This window comes from Pinus tabuliformis, chromosome 5_1, assembly GCF_031772625.1.
Source record: "Pinus tabuliformis cultivar Carrire ecotype Pingquan chromosome 5_1, CPIR1, whole genome shotgun sequence".
NCBI classification, from domain to species: domain Eukaryota; kingdom Viridiplantae; phylum Streptophyta; class Pinopsida; order Pinales; family Pinaceae; genus Pinus; species Pinus tabuliformis.
The window spans coordinates 948,437,695-948,456,993 of NC_142305.1; the positions used below are offsets into that span (position 1 = coordinate 948,437,695).

Consider the following 19,299-nt stretch of genomic DNA (forward strand, 5'->3'; position numbering starts at 1 on the left):
CTTTGTGATCACCAAACATCAGTGGTCCATGCAAGTAGTGTATAGGACTTGCCTCTACCCAACCCCAAATATATGGTCTAATGATTGATCCATACTGATGAGAGGATCAGTATGAGTATCAAGGCTTATGTTTTCATTATTTTGATTATCATGTACATAAGCCATAAGAGAAGGGAGTGTTCTTGTTTTTAGTTTTGAGCATAAATCCCGCGCCAAATTCATCACAAAATTGCTACTAGTTTCTTCTTTTAGATCTGCAACAATGTTTCCTATGGGGCAGCCAATAAAAACATCACCAACCTGATGCCAATCCTCACCAAAAATAGCGACACATGTATAATTTGAAGGTGGTGTAATAATGCCATCACAGTTTTCATGGTGGTACTCATTTATGTGTTCAACAATCACTTTAGATGCTAAAATGGCCCTCCTTCCTGTCATTGCTGCCACAAGGTTGTCTGTGCTACAAATATCTAGCGTTTTCATATTCAAATTCTGAGCACAATCCCTCTTCCATAGATGCTCCACTTTCATCCCCAACAATGTTACACTGCCTTCAAAAATACCAAGGAGGCCTTCCTCTTGTAGGGTTGTCAACAACTCTTGATATGTACCATCAAATTTCTGAATCTTGGGTGGCAATGCTTGAGGAAGATTTCAACTAGAGCTTTGAGAGAATGTATGCTTTTTGGGCTGCAAGAATGCTTCAGCTAGCCACCATGCCCTTGTCCCCCAAAGAAAGCATAAATAACCTTATCATGGAATCTTCGTGTCTTTCCATCAATTCCCATATATGCTTCATAAATTCCAGGACATGTGGGGCAGTAGCAAAAGAGCTCCCCTCAAACTATGAAAGGTCCTTGCTATGGCTAGGAGGACATGATTTTTGTGTGACAACCTGCTATTCTCTGATACACAGAAATAAAATATGTCTAGAAACTTAGATGTGTATAAACTCATCACATGAAACTCCTATTTTATAATCTCTCATACTTCCATGAAAATTTCATTACAAAGGTGAAATATTTATAGTGCAACCTACAACTACCTTGAGTGATGTATAAGATATTCCTTTAATAAATTGTGGATGGAACCTTCAACCATAATTGCACCTAGAGAAGTGAGGTGATCTTACATCCCAGTTGGATGAGACGTGTAACATATGTTTGTATGTCCATCACATTAGTAAAATAAAATGGAAAAAATTGATGTCAGATATCAAATATTAAAAGGAAAAAATTTAATGTTAGATGTCAAATGTTAAAAGGAAAAAAGGAATGGGCAGAAAAAAATGGTTAAATTCAAGACTGACCCTTTAACTGTAATTGTGCCTAGATAAATGAGGTTCTCTTGTGGTCCAATTCGATGATATGCGTCACACGTGTGGAAAATAATTGAATTCAGATGTGAAATGTTAAATAGATAAAATAAATAAATAAAAAATAAAATAAAATAAATGCATAGATCCATCTTAACCTCAATATTTTAAACACCAAGTTCTCATTATGCACACATATTTTCTTATACTAGAAATTTGGAACATTAGGCATTATAGAATCTAACACTATATACTTTAACATTATTGAGCACCTGACAATTTTTTTTCACATCATCTACGTTTATTGTTTATTCTCTTGAAAATTGGGTGCCTTCTATGAGCATTATTATTCTTATTCTTTTAAGGTGTGAGAGGAAGAATTTATGTTGCAGATGCATGCAACACTATGAGATTTGTTGTCTTATGATGACTTATTTACTTTTTGTTGAATTCTAGTATGGATGTTATGCTCATGCATTTTGTTGTATATTCAACATTCTAATGGCAGTTGGTGTACCCAACTTGTATATGGTGGAAAGTGTGGATAGCTCCAAGGTGAGTTTGATGAACCTGGAAATAATTTATTTATTTTCTATTTAGAAATTCCTTTTATATCTTATGAGTGATTCTTGCAACCTGTATCAGATATATATGTTTGTTTAAATTTTAAAGAGCCAAGAAACATTATGTTTCGTTATGACATCTTGAATGCCTTCATCTGATGTAAACATTTTGTTGGATTAATATATCACATATATTCCAAATAAATAACTATATTTAATTCCATAAACATTATTGTTAAGAGACGAAAGATAGTGTGAGTATTATGATTTAGTTGTGTAAATCTTAACTTGTATTTTTGGTACTAATTTATGTGCAGTCTCTTCCTGTATCTTTGATTCTCAAATTCTTCTGAACTACAGTCTTATATGTGTCTTTATGATAGAAGATTTAAATCATTTAGGAAGATGCAAATAATTTTCATACCTAAGAGGAAGAATATCTTAATGAGAATGAATTCCATTTGCAGGGTCCGTAGGGTACAAAAACTTGGCTAACAATGAAGGGTCACTAGCCTTGAGAATGGTTGCAATTAGGGCTTGAAAAACTACCTAGAACTTCTTCTACTTTCCTTCACAAATTTGGCTCAAGGAACTTGATCTTATTGCGGTAAAATTAAATCAAAACTGATCTTCTTTCTGCCCACTGTTCAAATCCCTAGCTCTGATACCATGTTGAGAAATCTAGGGCATAATAGTTAGGGTTATTTTAAATTTGATTTATCTTCTATCCATGACATTTTCTTGTGATATTATTATTATCATTTAGTTATGTTTGATCATCAAGACAAATGCCAATAAGAAGATCACAATCCAAACACAAGAACACCAGATGTAGGCTGATAGCCAAGGCCAAAACCTCTCCTAGAGAGGAAAACCCACAAAAATCTCTTCTTATAGAATTTCAATGAAGAATTCCAAGACCTTGACCTTGACCTTGACCAAACCCCAAGTGATGAGCTAGCAAAAACCCAAAATATATCTTTGCAAAAACTAGAATGAGGAAACCCTATTTCTTCCTTCAAACTCGCACGTGTGAGCAACAAAGACAAAATTTCGTATCCTTCTACAGATTTGCTGGCCTCCCAAGAATTCGCTTTCATTCCCACACAATTTCACTGGATTAGACCTCTCTTTTCTTCATTAGGATCATAGATAACTTGTTGTTCAATGTGTGTATCAAATTAGGTGAGGTTCTTCTTTTTATAGGCCTCCATGAGAGTGAATTAGGCCTCTTTAGGCCGACTTGAATAGGGTTGGATGAATCATCACTTGGAGGCTTCTAGACATGACATATTACATTAAATATTTTTCCTTCTTGTTACATGGACCCTCCAAGGGTTAGTACATCATGATCTTGACTCTTGAATTGACAACAAGGCCCCTAGAGAACACAACAGGTGCTTTGACCTAGGACCACAACATAGTAGGTAAGAAACCCATTTCAATAAAATAATTTTTCTTTCACAAATATTTTTTTTCTTATTTTTCTTTTGACAAGTACATCAATAATTATATGAAGTCATGACTCAAGAACAATTATGAAGACCGCCACTAATTACATTTTAACAACTAGTGTCTTCTAGTTCGTGTTAATGCAGGTTCCCTTTTTGTATATAGCATGATCCTAGTTGTTAACGCATTGTATAACCTAGGAACCCACGTTAGTTCCCTGAAAACCTTATTCTCCACCCTCCTTGTGGATTTCATTGTTTTGGCTTTTGCTTGTTTGCTGGTTCCGAGGTCGATTTTGTGTGAACTCTGATATTTTTAGCCATTTACATGTAATTTTCTTCTAAAAGAGTAGTTTAATTGCATTACTTGAAAATAATTATTTTTTGTTATTCTGGTTTGTTTCGATCAGTTTAATGATGAGTTGTTTATTCTGAGTTGTGAATGTCTGCATGTACTGAGATATATTAGAAGATGCATTAGGGTTCTTTGTTTTGGAAAAGATGTTAGCACTCTCTCCCTGTATAAACTACTTTTCTTCGTAAGTTAATTGAACATTCTTTTTGCATGGTTTGAGTCAAGTCTCACAAAATTCATACATTAACACCCTTCCGAAGACACTAAAAAAGCTCCTTTAAATGAAACATAATAAAGCAATTAGTAACTCTTTATTTTGTAAAAACATGCATTAGCTTAGGTTAGGGTCTTGGGTTAAGCTATGGAACTCAACTCCCCGAGGCTGTAAAACTAAACTGATGTAATTAAAAAAAGAAAATCCTCCTGCACTCACATCATTGTGGCTTACATCGGATCTCATCATCAGTCTTGATGACTGCAAGGTCTTCCTCCACTTTCTGTGGAGGAATTTCTGAGTGAATCAGATTCTCCTTTTACTCAGGGGAGTTGGTCTCCAATTTCTAATTATGAATCATTACACACTGGCCCAACGTCAACTCTACCCAAAGATGATTTTACTAAAGGTCTAGTACCTCCTTTTAATCCTCCTTTGACAGATCCTCTTGGGCTTGTTTCGATCCAGGTAGCACCTTTCCCTACAATGTCTTCATTTGTTTCCACTCCAAATATCCCAATGACTACTGGTGAGTCATGGTCTTTTGTGGACACTTTTGGTCCACCATTGTATACCCCACCTATTTCAGCTTCTACACCATTTGTCAGTTATCCCATTGTTCAAACTATGTCTAATCCAGGAACCTTAGTTATGCCAACTCTGGGTGGTGGGTTGTAATGAGTGCCTCCTGCCAACCTTATCTTTTTGTTTCAACTCCTGGACCTTCGATTAACACTCCTTTCAGCATGAACAGTTCGTTAACCTTCTATAATACTTTCTGTTCAAATCCACTTGTAAGTTCAATCCCACCTTTACCACAAGGCAGGGGTAACATTTTTGGTACTTATTCAATAGTTGCGGGCATTCCTGCACACATGGTACAACGAGCTCTTTCTTTTATTGATTCTATTCATGTTGGTGGTTATCCTGTTAATGCTAGTCCCATTATCATAAAAGTTGGTAGTCCTCCGCCTAACCTACCTTGTGTGGCCAGCAATGTCCTATATCCTAGGCCTGCTGCATCTCTTTGAGGCCTTCCAACTCAAACATCAATACCTGTTGGAGGCAACCTCTATTATGGGAGTAACTAGTTTACGTCTTACCTCCCTCAAGCTAGGGGCATACCATATGGCTCGCCACTTTAGACAAATCCACTTCCACCACAAGGGAATTATTATCCAATTGCACCCATGTACCCTTCCGAAAACTAGTTGATGGCTAGACCTTCTGGTCAACATTGTTTGCTCTAGTCAAATTCCATGCCACCTACTCCACTACCATTTTTGGCTACTCTCCACATCCCAGATCTGTACAAGTTAATTCATGACCCTATCAATGAAAACTTGTTGTGGCCTCCGAACCCACATAAAATTAATGCCGACATTTCAGAGTTTGAAGGTAAGTAGGGAGATGACGCGATGATACATGTCACTACATACCATATTTGGTGTGTTTCCAATTCCATGATTGATGACAATATCAGGCTTAGGCTCTTCCCTCATAACTTGAATGGTAATGTTGTTGGAGTGTAGATGAATCTATCCCATGAAAGCCATTATCTCGCTGGTCTTTCGACATATCTGTTTTCCTCACCAAGGGAAATTGGGACAGTGGACCAATTGTCTTTTTTCACCCTTAACTTTCAACTGCTTACTTCTAGCAATGTTCTTCAGTGGGTGGTACTCCTGAATATTTTGTTGGTATTGGTATCGGTATTTTGAAAGACTCCTCTCTCCCAGGATGTTTCCCTCTACGTCTATTTGAGGTTCCTATGGTCATTGCTATGGTCTCTTTTGTACCTAATGGATCATTAGATCATACCCCTTACAACCATCACATGAAAACTAAGTTTTCCAGCAACCCCATAGGGCCATCACATGAAAATTAAGTTTTCCAGCAGCCTCTTAGGGCCATCACATGAAAACTAAGTTTTTAGAAACAAGAAAAAAAATATTGGTAATAAAGATCAATGACACCAAACCATCAAACCCTAATAAAATTAAATATTTCTATCCTTTTTGTTGCTCAAATGATATCTGACGAGTTCATTTTAGCAACTGAAAAATGTCATTGATATACATATCAACAATCTAATCACCCCCGTCACTTTGTTCAGATCTTATGAACGATCTATATAGTTCCTCGGTGTATTTTTGTACTGTTATTTCTTTTTGCTTCATGTTTTGCAACTTTCTAGATAGATTCAACAAATAGCCTACATGTAGACTTGTATTAAACAATAGCCATGAGAACTTAATATATAACAAATTTCATAAACATAAATATAACATGAGAACATAAATGCATTTCATACCAACGAATAGTAAAAGCTACAAAGGTTTGGTTTTGACCTCTTTAGGACACGAAAAAGTGATGTAAATAAGGCCAAAATTGAGGCAGATCTAGGGCCTAAGCTTGCCTGTAAGTTTGTCAATGTTTGACTCAATAAATTAGCCATCAAATCTGTTTTATTTCTGGTTTTAGTTCCATTTGAGGAATCCACTAATAGTATATTTTGAATCAAGGTGTTTCATTGAAATAATAATATTTCTTCATGTTTTTCTGGAGATTTGAATTGAAAGTTCATACCTTTCTTCCTTGCTCTTTGTTTTATAATAAACCAATATGCTTGTGGATTTTTACTTACTTTTTCATTTAATTATGTGCAAAAACAGATGGAGATGTTTTATATAATTGCTACCATTGAAGAGAATTTATCATTGGCGTGCTGAAATCCGTGATGAAATTGTGGATGATGAAATCGTTGGATACCATTTTCATTTTATGCAGGATGGAATAAGTTTAAATCCAAAGCAAGAGAAAAAATGGAAAGTTTATACAACACTTTTAGGTATCAAGAGGAAACTAGGCACATTTGATGTGGAAACAAAGTGTCCAAATGTAGTGGAAACAATACCAATATTTGAAAAAATTGAAGTGAATGTGGAGAGCCACATGCATAAACAATCAAGAGTTGAAAATATGTCTTTGTCAGTGGAACAAACCATAGTTGTTGATCCTATTGTATTGGCACCTTGGGAAAAAAAAGTTAAAAGTTTAATGGAAGAGTTTGTCAATGAGAAAATTACTCTCAAAGTATATTAAAAAAAGGGAGAATCTAAAATAAAGATCCATTGTGAAATTTGTGGCATTGATTATGGAACAGGTGATGTATCCTTGGTAGTGCATGTTAGGTTCCTATACCAATAGGTGTCATATTTCATGATTGACTGTGGAAATGCCAAATATGATCATCCTTTCCATGCTGCAAAGGTTCCATATTTTCCAAAAAAACAGAAAAATTTTAAAAATATAAAGAGGGTATGCCCTAAAAGAAAAATCAAAGGGCAAGAAAAATGAATTGGTCAAGAAAAGAAAGAAAATGAACCCCAAAGAAAGATCAGGAATGTGTGCTAGTCAAAATGCCACTACTGTCCTATTTTTGCAAAGAATTTCAAATCATGCAATCAGTGATTTGGTCACACTTGATGGATGGTCCAACAGCTCAATCTTGGCCAGTCCATGTTTAAATTTCTTGTTTTAGCATTAGAGAATAAGGTCTATTCAAACAGTTCAAGCTTGGCAGATCACTAGCTAGGTAGAGAAACAAGGGTGCTCAACAGTTGAATCTGAGCCCCTGGAAGAGATAAGGGTAGATTTAGATAAGAGGGCAGTCAAAAGAAAAAGCAAGAAAGGGTTTGCTAGTTCAAATGCACCCAAACAAAAATGAAGAAAAAATGTTAGGTATAGCAGAATGGGTAGGTAATTCTGGTGTTGCAGAAGCAGGTTGGTAATCAGCTTTAATGTGATCTATCTTATGGATATCCCAAACATCATGGCAAAGTGGCTACAGTCCAGTGGAGCATGACTGATTTCCCCTCTCATTTCCCCAAGAACCATTACTAACATCCCCTCAAGGACATTGGGATCTGCTCAGTGGTCCTAGCTCATTTCATTTTATGAGAAATACTAATTGAAACATTGTGTTCACTTGTTCATAAAAAGCCACATTTCTTGTGTAAAATGATCACTTCATTTCCCTTTAATTTCCCTAAAAACCTAAGTTTCTACCTTCTGAACTTAGCATTCTCCTATCATTTGTCATATTAACACCCTAACTTTACTATATAACTCCTATATAAAGTTTCCCTGCCCCTACTATATATAAATAACAAAAAAAAACCCAAAAAACATTATAGATATCTCGCCCCAGCCTAATATGGCTAGCTTTTAATTTTCTCGGGAGTCATTGGTTCACCTAGGGCCAATAACAACCCACCACGTGTTCCGCCAGGTTTGTTTGACCTTTGGTTAAACAAATAACCATAGTTCGCCGCGCAATAGCAATGGGATTTAATTAACATTCGGTTAATTAAATAACCATACCCGCATAATCCGATAACCAAAGTTTTTTAACCCCCGCAATGCGTATAAATCATTAATATTTGGTGGACTCCCGCGCCATAACTGCCTGCCACCTCCATGTTCCGTCAACCTTCGGATTGGGCCCTCCCCATCCAACAACTCTCGTTAATATCGGAGCCGCTCCGACCTCCGAAGTTTAGTGCCCGATAGAAAGCGGTTTTCCCGCCGTACCCCGGGACGCGTGTCGTCAGCCCATTGCATCAAGCTCGTTCTGCAAGAAACCGCCCCAGTACATAAGGCGGTGTGATAGAAACCACAAACCGCTCCCACTTCCCGCTGACCATGTCATCTGCCCACGTCAGCACCCGCGCCAGTATTCCGTCTGCCATGTCATCCATCCAGGTCGGCGCCCGTGTCATCTGCCACGTCACCTTCCATACTCCGCTACAGAACAAAATTACATCATGATGACGTCATCCCAAAAAGCGCCAAAAAGGCCGAAAAAGCCCAAATTTCGTTTAAAAGTCGTAAAAGTGATGGTTTTGTGTTTATTCCTATTTTGTTGTGTTGCAGAGACTGTGCATGCATATTACGTCCAATTCACCACCAACGCTCTAGTCCGCCACCCAGGCTAGTTCACGCTCCAAACCCGACCCCCTAAGCTCAGTCTGCAACCACATTTTGTGCCAGACACCTGTAAAACAGGTATTTACTCGATAGTCGCCCATAAACCCAGTTTTTACGAAATTTCTCTATTACAATCACCAGAAGAGCTAAATTCGAGTAAAATGCGATATTGCCTATAAACCTGTGCATTTTAAGTCACTGTTTGACCTTTGTTTCCAAAGAAAAACCTGGAAATCCTCTTCTCCTCTGCAAATTGCCCTCTAGATTGCAATTCAAGCACATTTCTGTTGGAAAAATCTCCAAAAATGCCTAAATATTGAGTTAAAATTGTCAAACTCGCTTCGAAAAGAGCACCAATTCCTCTGTTTTATCCAACTTCCCAATTAAACTCTGCAGACTCTGTCTTTACTTTGAATTTTATCCAGTAAGGCCATTCCCATATAAAACTCAGTTTGCAAAATTCCTGTGAAATTCATGTGAAAGACCCAGTGCCAGTACTCCGTTTCCTGTTGTAACACAAACCCAAAATCCAATTACAAACACAGACAGTGAACCATGGAAGCTCCAGTGGCCTTGTATATTGCCCCCTTGAATGCACCACATAAGGAATTGGAATGGATACCCCTTGCTGACAGGGACCACCAAATTATGGATATGATGGGTTACAAATCTCACCTCCAAGCCTTTTGTGAAATTAGAAATAGCCATAGAAGCAACACTGATTTCTTGGGAATTTGGGAGTCCAACATGCCTATCTATTACCTCCCTTCAGTGAATGTGCTCCCTGATTTCATTCATTTATGCTGTGAAAATTATGAACCCACACTAAGAGCAGTTATGGCTCCATCTGGGTCTGTGCTCTTCTATATTACTCCTCAATCCATCAATGAGATGTTGAACTTCAAGCCAACTCAGCCTCTGGCTCCTCTCACCATGAAAGTCTTGCTTGACCAAGGGGCCAAACTGCCCAGCTCAGAGATAACAAGAATTGCTCAGTTGTTTATGAAACCAAATTGCCTGCCTGATCAGCCTCCTCCTTATCTCCAAGTCTGGTTCAATGAGGCAGGGAAACTCATTATAGACATGATATCCTACATTTTAGGATTCAAAACCAGTGAGTATGTTGATGAAACTGTTTTGATATTAATGTCCATATTCACTCCAGGACAGCCCCCTGCTGTCAAGTATGATTATGCTACCTTCATAGAAAATAAAATCCATGAGCAATTCATGAATCTGGAGAGAGAAAGAGTGTTCAAATACACATCTTACATATTCGCTGGTGTACTATCAACCTGATAGTTTCCAAGTTCCTCATAAAATATTGGACCTCAAAGGTGAAAGGAGGTCTATGATTTTCTGGACCTCAGTATTCCATGAAGTCCACCATTCCCCTTATACATATTGTGATTTCATTGACCTGTTCATATATCCAGCCACTTCTTTGTTGATAACAACTCCTCCTGCCAGGCTCTCTGCTGAAATGCAGAAAATTTTACATCTCTCAAAGGAATACAGTATTGGTGACTAGTATTTTTACCAAAACCACACAGTGATAAGGATTTATGGCTGTCAATTAGCTCCCTACAAGTTGCCAAAGTATGTCTCTATGAGACTCTTTTCCCTGGAATATTACTGGCAATTCAGTAGTTCAGATTTGACTCATTTCTATGGTGCTAAGAAAAAAGCACAGCTCAAGATAAGGCATCAATTGGGCCCTTTTATCTTCAATAAGAGGGAAGAATCCAGGGAAGAAGACGATAAGATATTAAAAGATCAAATTATGCTGAAACAAAGTTTTCATTGGTCACCATATGACCCTGAACATTTCATAAGTTTTAGAAGAGTCAAAAACAAGCTTACATGATATGTGCACCACAAAATCCCTGAAATTGAAAAATATGCTAATCAACAGGAATGGCTAGAAGGCACACTAGTTGAAGAGCTTACTGAAGAAGAGAAATTAGAAAAGGAAATCAAAGAGCTTGAAAAAACACTTGATCTAGACTCTTTTGGACAGGTGCCTTTCACATTGCCTCAACACCTTGGAGCGGGCACATCATCTACCACAACTTCACAACAACCTGCCCAAGACACTACTCCACCAGCAGGGACATCCAAAGGCAAGGAACTATAGCATTCAGAGCATCAAGATACAATGGCAGACCGGCCAGATACAGCAAAAGAGCAAAGTCAAGGGCAAGGTCCTTCAACACAAACAAAGGCACCTGAAATCCCTGTGTTACAAACTCCTCTCAATGAGGAAAGAGCCAAGAAAAGGGACAGGCAGGAAGAGACACCTACAGGTGCATCCACAGAACAGCAAGGGGAAAAGAGGCAAAGGATGAATCCTTACTCTGACGAAGAGTTGACAGAAGAAACAATAGGCAACTTAAGGGGTGAGGGAACAACTGAACAACAGATTCCTCCAATTCTGGAAACATCAACTAGCTCCTTTCAACAAGAGCAAGAGAGGCAACATGGTGTGGAGGTTACATCCACCAAGAAACAGAGCAAGCAAGCCTCAGATATCAAGAAAACATTCACTGAAATAACGGCCAGAAATGAGCCAGTAAGGTTCCAGCTTTATAATCAATTGCTAAGAATGGCTCCCACCAATCAACAAAGGCTAATGGCAGCCTATGATATCTAAGAAGGGAAAGTGACCCTTAGTCACTTCAGGCCTACAACGCAGCAGGCACAGTCAGTTGTTGATTATATCAGAACCAATCTGGAAGTTCTCTCTAAAGACATCCACCCAATGGACCAGATTGAATTACATAAACAACCGGTGAAATGGTGTACTCCACCTTGGCAGACAAAACATTATTGGCTCACAGGCTGCAGAATTCATTGCACAATACTTCTGCCCAATTGGAATTGGAAAATGCCTCCTCATTAGCCAAGGATAATAGAATCAAATCCTTGGAGGAAATTATTATGGAGCTAGGACATGATCCCAAGGATCCCAAGGGCATACAGGCTTTAATAAAAAAGAAGGAAGAAGATATAGCAACCCTCAAAAAACAACTTAAGTTGCCAATTACAATGCACCCTCAGACCACAGAAGTTGCACAGCAGAAAGAAGAGGAGGATGTGGTGAGATTGCTAATGAGGATGAATGAAAGACTGGTAGAAATAGAGAAAGCCTTGGAGGCAGCACTACAAGGAAAATAGGGAGAGTTGGCCTCTCAGCCAGCTCAAACAGCTCCAATTCTCACAATTGCTCCTCCTACAGTCACCATAGCAATCCCTCCTACTGATCCGGCATCAACAGCAGGTACCTCAGCTTCAGCAACAACTACAGCAGTACCAGATACCAGCCTGAGCATGGAAGGTATGATGAAAGAAATAAAGGCTTTGGAACTCCAAATGGCAGAGCTAAAGGAAGCCAAAGAAAAACTGGCCAAGATTGAGGTGAATTATGATAAATCCAAAATGACTGTGGCTGAGAAAACAAGAGAAGTGAAGGCCTTGGAAAATAAGGTTAAAGCCTTGGAGAAGGACCTTACTCTTCACAAAACTCTGGCAGAAATCAAAACAATTTTGTGGGCTAAAATTGGCCAGTCCATCACTGATCAATGGACATCAATCCAGACTATTCATGACCAGATTGAATTGATAGCGATAGCTCAATTTGAGACTCAAAAAGCCAGAGCATTATTGGCAAACAAGCCCGAACAGGCCAATAAACTAATTCATTTTTTGAATACTCATACCAGAGAGCAGCTAGCAGCTCTAGACATTCAGGATAGAACAGATACAATTTTGACAGTAAAAAAGGTGCTGACCATGAGGAATTTTGTACAAACTTTGGAAAGAAAGTGCCCAAAGATGCAAACAGAAATAAATGCCTTTAGGGAAAAGTTTGCAATGTTGCAGAGCAAAGGGTTACCCAGCTTATTGACCAGCAATGAGAGACTATTGACACATCAATAGTATGCTCACAGGGTAAATACCTATGTTACCAATCAAATTACAACATCATTAAGCAACTCAGAAGAGACAATGCCTCCCTCTGGACAAAGTTTATATGACAAATTAGAAAATTTGTTCTACATTGAACATGAGATAACACATCTTTTTGAAGTCCAGCCCAATTACTACAGGTATACTGAAGCTGATGAGACATTAATAAAATTACAAAGACACCAGTTTCCAATAGATCAATGGTGGCAGAGCATGCTTGAGGTTTTATGTTCAAGTCCTGTTAATTTTTATGTTTTCTACAGGACTAGCATAGGCAAGAATTCTTGATTGCTCTTGTCTCCCTGGTTCTTTCACTCTAGATATCATCAAGGAATTCTTAACTGCTCCCTGATAATGTTTATTCAGTTTCCCTCTATTAGCATAATGAAAGATTCTTGATTGCCTTTCATTCCCTGACTTCATTTCATCTTATTCCAGCTTGAAAATTGTTCTGTGTTTAATTATCTTGCTCTGTAGTCCTCCTTTTGCCAAAGAAACCATACCAGAGGTTCATTTTCAATTGACTCCATTAACCCAATGGTCTGAACTTCTCTCATCTTGCAGCCCTGTTCTACTGAATGTCACCTTCCAAACACCAAACAAATACCTGTGCTCCATAAATAGCCTAATATATAACAAAACAAATCCAAAACATAAAGAGAGAGCCCTCTCTGGTTGCAGATTGGCTAGAATTTGCAGCTAAAAGACTGGTTAGTGGTTACCTCGGCCGTATTCCCTTTTCTCAAGATCTTTTGGGGAACAACCTGAGTGATAACATCATTGGCGACTCCACTGGGGACCTGAATGACTGTTTGTTACTGCTGTCTATTTTCTAAAGCTACAGATGGAGCCTGAAGTTAGCCAGGTAGCCTTTGAAACTGTTTTTGCTGTGCATTTACAGGAGTAAATAAAAGCTGCTTCAGTCAAACTCCAGTCTAGCATTAGGATTTATACAGCTGTCTCAAAAATTCTATCAGTTTCCTTTTATTTTCAAAAAAGATCCTTAAGAAAAATTCAAAACTTTGCAATTCATACTTTCTTAGAAAAATATTGTAAAAAATAGTGTCCTTTAAACATTTCCAGAAAATACCAAAAACAGAACTAGAAGCTGGCTCCAAAGAAGAAAGTGTGTTACACTAGATCAAATTCGGATCCCGACCCTCCAACTATTTTGAAAATCCTAACTTAATCTCCAAGACCCTAAAAGGGCAAGAAAGCCTAGGAAATTCTGCTGATGTAAGTCTTGATATACTTCAGTAAAATTTGACCCAATCTTCTCCTAGAAAACCAACAGTCCTTTCTATTGTTGCTGCAGCTTCTTCCAATTCACCATCATCACTCCAAAGTACATCTTCCACCCCTCCATTCACTCTGTTTACCTCAGCTGTTATCCATGTGCTACCAGCTGTTCCATTTATACCTGTAAATATGGCAAACCGTTATGCTCCTCTGCAACTGCCTGCAAATCCAGGGGCTATGCCTCAGGATTATCAGAGCAAAATTACATATTTTGATGGTACTGGCTCCTATACAGCCCAACAACACACTAAGAAAATGATGGACTACTTTGAGAACTATGAAATCGACGACAACGATGTCAGAATGAAAATTTTTGTTCAAAGCTTGACTGGTGAAGTAAGGACCTGGTTTAGGGCACTTGGTGCAAACACAATTGCTGATCTGGATGCCCTATACCAAACCTTCTTGAACAGATGGGAAAAGAAGAAGGACCCATTGCATATCCTATCAGAGTATGACAGTTTAAAAAGAGGTCCAAAAGAAACTGTCCAAGACTACTGTGCTAGATTCAACAATGTGTACAATGCTATCCCTCAAAACCTTAGACCTCCACCTGACTTAGCCTTAATCAAGTTCCCTGACGGATTTGACTCTAACATGGCATATCAGCTAAGAGAAAGAGCTCCTGCCAGCCTGGAAGACATGCAAAGCATAGTTGTTAGTGTAGAGGCCAACTTGATATCTAAGAGAAATCGGGGTAGAACTGAAAGAAGGACTACTTTCAAAGAAGAACCTTCAGCATTTGAACAAAAACTGAATGCAATTATCAAAGGAATGGATAGACTGGGTGATAGAGTGGAAACCATTGAAAGAAAATCCTCTTGGGAGGGTCAACCAAGTAACACCACTAGAAATCCAAATTTTAGAAAAATCAAAATCCTAGCACCGGGAAGGTTGGCCCTGATCAGAATAGCAGACCTCCATTTCAAGAGAACTGTGCCAAAGCCTCAACCTCTGGTGAGCCAACAGAGGACACCCAAATCAACCTAATGGGTTTAAACAGTGAGTAACAAATCTTTCTAACACAAGATGACCAAGAGGCCCATAATTTCAATCACTTTCAAACCAAGTCCGGAGAATCATTTGATTTCAAAGAAGGTTATGATGCAGCGGTCTATGAGGTCCATAAACAATACAAATTAAGAAGCAGAACGATAGATGTGCCTGAACCTAACAAGCTGAAAGATATCAAGCAGCCTAAGAAAGCAAAGGATAAAACTGTGCTGACAGAACTCCCTGTTAAAACAGACCTCAACCCAAGAGAACCCACGGTTGAGGATATATCAGACTTACAGCTCTCAAAAAATCAACCATCTACATCTTTTCCTCCAAAAGAAAATGTAAACAGCTCTCCTCAAAACAATTCCAAAGCAGATTTAGGTCACAACAGTACTCATGATGAAGAAAAAACCACTGAGAACACAGCAAAAAAGGAAAACCTTGTTGCCTGTAATACAAAGATTCAAGTGGAAAAACCTTTCAACCTGGAAACAGAAATAGGCAAACTGAAAATAGCCATTCCATTGTCCGAATTGGCTAAACACGAAGTTTACAGAGAACAAATCAGTAGGTCACTTCAAATATCAGAGAATAGAGATGCAGTCAATGTTTTAGACGACCAACCAGAACTGATTTTTGGTCCTGAGGTAAATGGTAAAACAATACATGGAGGAGTCCCTCCATTCTATGTGAGCTTAAACATTCATAACAAGGTGCTACATAATGCAATGTTTGATTCAGGAGCTTCCCATAATCTAATGCCTAAGTCTGTGATGGAAAGATTGGACCTAGATATCACAAGGCCATACAAAGATTTGTTCTCATTTGATTCCAGCTAGGTCAGGTGTCTAGGCCTAATCAAAGATTTGTGTGTATCTCTAGTACAATACCCTGCCAAGACAATCTTGATGGATGTGGTGGTAGCTGATATCCCACCTAAGTATGGAATGCTTTTGTCTAGATCGTGGGGTGCAAAACTCCAAGGATCTTTGCAACTGGACATGTCTTATGCCACTATTTCAGTCTTTGGTCAGCCGAAGAGATTATATCGACAAACAATGATGAAATATGTGGTCAGCAGTCAAGAGAAACCCCAAAACTTCCCCATTTATTCCATGCATTTAGATATGGATTCATTCATATTATACAATGCTGAAAGGTGTCCCAAAACTGATGTCAAACTCCTAGAATCATGCCAAGCAAAGAATATAAATGAACAATCCAACGCTCAAGATCAAAAAATTGTTGAAGTGGTTGATGCAAAAAATGAACAAGACATACCATATGAGCTACAAAATCCAATATGCCTATTAAAACAGTTTCCAAAACTCCTAAGGCTAGTTACAATCAAGAAATCTTATGGTACTTAGAGTTTGATGGCTCAGTAAATAAGTTAGGAGCAGGGGCAGGCGTGTGGATCCACAACATGCAAAATGACCATGCTGAAGGTCATGCATATAGGCTAAATTTCAGATGTACAAACAATATGGCAGAATATGAAGCCCTTTTGCTGGGACTCAAACTGATTAGAAGTCTAGGGGCAACCAAGATTTCAATTCTAGGGGACTCAGATTTGATTATCCAACAGATAAAGGGAAAATTTGTTACAAATGATCTTAGGCTAAGAGCTTATAGAGGGGCTTGAAATACTCAACACCTTCTTGGAATTCCAGCTCACTAAAATCCCAAGAAACCATAATTTACATGCGCATAGTTTGGCAACGTTTGCCAGCACTTGCAAGCTGCCATTCGAGCCCAATCATCACTTCACTGCTGAAATCAAACACAGACCTGTTGTCCCAGATAATGTCAAAAATTGGCAAGTGTTTGAAAATGATACACAAATCAATAATTTCTTGACTTTGAAAGAGGAATTCTCAAGCACAAGCATAGACACAAGCACCATTGATGATCAACAACAAATAGACAAAATTGAGCAAAATATATCAGCTGAAACAACAAATCAGATTTTGCATCCAACAATTTTTTCCAACAAAAATTTACAAGAGCTGAAACAAATGGACCTTGATGAAGTTGCTGAAGGAGAAGCTGAAGTAATTGATTTAAAAGATAACTTTTTGTCCACAGGTCTGACTCCTTTGGAGGATATATTTGATTCAAATGATATTCCAAGAAAGCCAAAAATGCAGCCTCTAAATGCAGAAATTGAGGACTGTAACATAGGAACTGCACAAAATCCTAAGATGATAAAATTGTCCAAAGCCTTGCCCCAAAATCAAAAACTGAAATACATTGAGCTCTTTAAAGAATTCCAAGATGTCTTTGCGTGGAGCTATGAGGACCTCAAGTCCTATGATACTTCGGTCATCCAACATACAATACCTTTAAAAGAAAATCAAAAGCTTTTTAAGCAAACGCTGAGAAGGGTCAATCCAGTCCTCCTTCCTCTCATTGAAAAGGAGGTCAAAAGAATGTATCAAGCTGGAATAATTGCACCTATTAGAATTTCAGAATGGATTTCAAATTTAATACCCACTAGGAAGAAGACCGGAGAGATAAGACTGTGTGTTGGCTTAAGAAATCTGATAAAGTCTCTCTCAAAGACCACTACCCATTACCCAAGATGGATCACATTTTACAAAGGGTAGTAGGGGCCTCTAGGATCTCACTGCTAGATGGGTTCTCAGGATTCAATCAGATCTTAGTTCACCCGGATGATCAAGACAAAACTGCCTTTACAACACCTTGGGGAACCTTCAAATATGTCAAAATGCCTTTTGGACTCAAAAACACAGGAGCCACATTTCAACGAGCAATGGATATAGCCTTTGCAAAAGAGATCCATGATTTCTTAGTTATATATCTCGATGATCTTACTGCTTTTTCCAAATCAGATCAAGAACATCTAGAACATCTCAGGCAAGTGTTCCTAATTTGCAGAAAATATGGCATATCATTGAACCCTAAAAAATCATTGTTTGGCCTAGAAGAAGGCAAACTCCTAAGCCATATAATTTCAAAAGATGGCATTAGAATTGACCCGGACAGAATTCAAGCTATCCTCCAAGTGCCTCACCCAAGGAACATCAAAGAATTGCAAGCTTTCCTAGGAAAGATTAATTTCCTAAGAAGATTCATTGATAACTTGACCGAACTGATAAGATTGTTGAATAATATGCTGAAGAAAGATTCTAAAGTCAAATGGACAATAGAAGCTAAACAAGCCTTTGAGGAAATCAAAATAGCCTTGACCAAAACACCTGTCCTTACAAGCCCCAAATTTGATAGAGATTTTATAATCTTTTCCTTTGCATCTGAGCATACTATTGCTGCTGTCCTATTACAAAAGGATGACCAAGGATGTGAGAAGCCCATTGCTTTTTTCAGCAAAGCACTTAGAGATGCTCCACTCAAATATCAAATCATGGAGAAACAGGCCTATGCCCTTGTAAAGGCCATCAAGGATTTCAGAGTTTATATCTTGTACTCTCATGTGATAGCCTATGTCCCAAATGTCGTGGTCAAGGACATTCTGACTCAAGAAGGAATTGAAGGAAAAAGGGGCAAATGGATAGCCAACATTTTGGAATATGACATTGAAATCAAACCAACAAAACTGATAAAAGGACAAGGTTTAGCTAAATTGATGACTGAAACCAATTTCCAGGCCCTTGACATCAACGAACTGGATAACAAGCAGGAGATGGCGACTCCACAGATCAATCAAGCCTTCTTACAATCACCTTGGTGTGCTGACATAATTTATGTATTGTTAAACCTGCAAGCTCCTCCAAGGTTATCCAGAACTAAGAAGAGATTCTTAAAAATGAAAGCTTCAAAGTTTGGTATTATAGACAATGTTTTATTTTGGAAAAATCATGAAGGTATTTTACTAAATTGCCTAGTACAGGATGAAACTGACAAAGTGCTCAAGGAATTTCATGCAGGGGATTGTGGTGGACATTTGTACTGGAAATCAACAGCTGATAAAATCCTAAGGGCTGGATTTTATTGGCTCACACTCTTTGCTGATGCAAAGAAATATGTAACTTCTTGCCACAAATGCCAAATTTTTGAAGGCAAGAAAAAGTTGCTGCCTTTTCCCCTCAAACCCATTTCAACTGAAAGGCCATTTCAACAATGGGGTTTAGGCTTCATTGGGGAAATCCACCTTTCAT

At 38.3% G+C, this 19,299-nt stretch overlaps 1 protein-coding gene across 2 annotated transcripts in view; it reads right to left on the minus strand.

Annotated features, from left to right (window-relative positions):
* Window positions 1-19,299, minus strand: part of LOC149167907 (MADS-box transcription factor 23-like) — a 482,219-nt gene that overhangs the window by 133,824 nt on the left and 329,096 nt on the right. The window lies entirely within an intron of this gene.